The sequence below is a fragment of the Schistocerca americana genome, chromosome 2 (assembly GCF_021461395.2).
Source record: "Schistocerca americana isolate TAMUIC-IGC-003095 chromosome 2, iqSchAmer2.1, whole genome shotgun sequence".
Taxonomy (NCBI): Eukaryota; Metazoa; Arthropoda; class Insecta; order Orthoptera; family Acrididae; genus Schistocerca; species Schistocerca americana.
The window spans coordinates 51,265,206-51,267,289 of NC_060120.1; the positions used below are offsets into that span (position 1 = coordinate 51,265,206).

At 42.8% G+C, this 2,084-nt stretch overlaps 1 pseudogene; it reads right to left on the reverse strand.

The window, feature by feature from the left end:
• Positions 1–274: 274 nt before the first annotated feature.
• LOC124596978 lies at positions 275–392 on the reverse strand (annotated as a pseudogene).
• Between the last annotated feature and the right edge of the window lie 1,692 nt (positions 393–2,084).

Sequence of the window (2,084 nt, forward strand, 5' to 3'; positions counted from 1 at the left end):
TTCCCCTTCGTCAAAATGTCTTGGCTCATACTCGTCTAGGGTTAAAGCGCATGTGTCGCAGTATAGCACATAGCACTTCGTCTTCAGGCCACAAGTGACCCATCGGGACCATCCGACCGCCGTGTCATCCTCAGTTGAGGATGCAGATAAGAGGGGCGAGTGATCAGCACACCGCTCTCCCGGTCGTTCTGATGGTTTTCATTGACCGGAGCCGCTACTATTCGGTCGAGTAGCTCCTCAGTTGGCATCACGAGGCTGAGTGCACCCAGAAAAATGGCAACAGCGCATGTCGGCCTGGATGGTCACCCATCCAAGTGCCGGCCATGCCCGACAGCGCTTAACTTCAGTGATCTCACGGGAACCGGTGTATCCACTGCGGCAAGGCCGTTGCCTTATGTGTCGCATTACACGCCCTAAATTAGACACTGTTGACCCTTTGGTCAAATTGTCTGGCTGATGGCATGTTTACGAAATACAAAGTTAATATAACATTTAATAACAGTGATAATAATACTGGGAACTAAATTAACGACCCATAAATGATGTAGACCATACAGTAGCGATTTGGTTAGAATAATGTTTATTCAGGAAGCAAACTAATAGCGAAAGTGGTCGTATTTAGAGTTACTGTTACACTCGAGCGCATATCCAATTGACATAGTTCGATCATTCACCATCTCGTCTTTTGCACGAAAAGTTAAGAGTTCACACCAGGCGCACGGCTGCTCACTGCTCAGAGACTAAGTCCCGCTATACCACACAACGTGGAATTTTGTAAGTCGTTTCGCTTCCTAGCTGCCTGAAGACTGACCGTCCGCTTTCACGTCTGCATCCGAACTGTTCACTTTGGTGTCTCCAGCCGAACTGCCCTCTGCCCGTCCCCAGCCGCGTTTGCCGCGCGCCGAATATCGCTCAGCTGAATAGGGCAGTTCCCTTTCCTGGAGCCGCCCATCTGATTGGCTACAACTTATTCTGTATTATTTTACATTTTAACATATTTACATAATCAAAGCTTGACCACTTTCACGTTCTAAATAAAGTAACAATAATATCTATTACATAATGAACATTAAATTCTTTTGCATAAAACCAATACAATTTCCTTCTTAGCTTTGAGTGCCATGGCCAGTAGCCTTGCACCCATGTGATTTCTGATAAATAAATGAAGAACAAAAGTAACTATTATGCACTAACTTTACAAAAAATATTCTATTACCTATTATAATGTCGTCGTTCAATGTGTTTTGTGTGGAGGAAAGGATGATCTGATGCTTAACTGTAAATACTTATAATTTAAATTTACTATATCTTTTAATCAAATAAAGTTAATAATTGATATTTACAACGTTTGTCATTTTAATGATGCGCTTCTGTATGAAATATCGATCGTTAAGATCGACCAAAGCGTTCAGATTTTAGCATTCAGGGCTTTGTTACAAAACTTGTTAATTTCACTTTAACAGTAAATACTAAAATATAGATATGATCAGTATTCAAAATTTATTGGGATCACCATGAATATTTATGAAGGATGGTAGATTAATATAACTGTGGCTTAATTCCCTGAATTACTACAGAATTAAATAGTTTTCATAAATGTTTCCCTTTATAGCCGATCCTAGGTCAGCCATATTTAACACTGCTACGTCTCCTCGGCCACAAAGGGCTTCTACTGAGCTTCCCTATGACGTTGGTTCTCATCTGTCACACTCGAACACTACAGGGCTTAGGCCTCATTCAGCACAGTACACGGTTTCCCCATCTAGTGGTGAAGTGTTCGTTTCACAGTTCCTGAAGGCTGACCCTTTCGGCCATATGCTTAAATGAGAGAGGAATGCTTGTTGACTCACAACCATAGGATAAGGTGCAAGAGGCAGCTCATTACAGAGTCGAGATGGAGGATGGACGACGATCTGAAATGCAAATGGACGTCGTCCGAGCGTTCACACAGTCATACACACTTCTCTATGAGCGAGAGTACAACATGGATGTAGGAGCCAGAGTAGTCATATCTGACGCACCGGTCTCTCGGAACCCACAATATGATGCTACCCTCTTGTCGGAGGTGGCTTTGGAAGAATTAC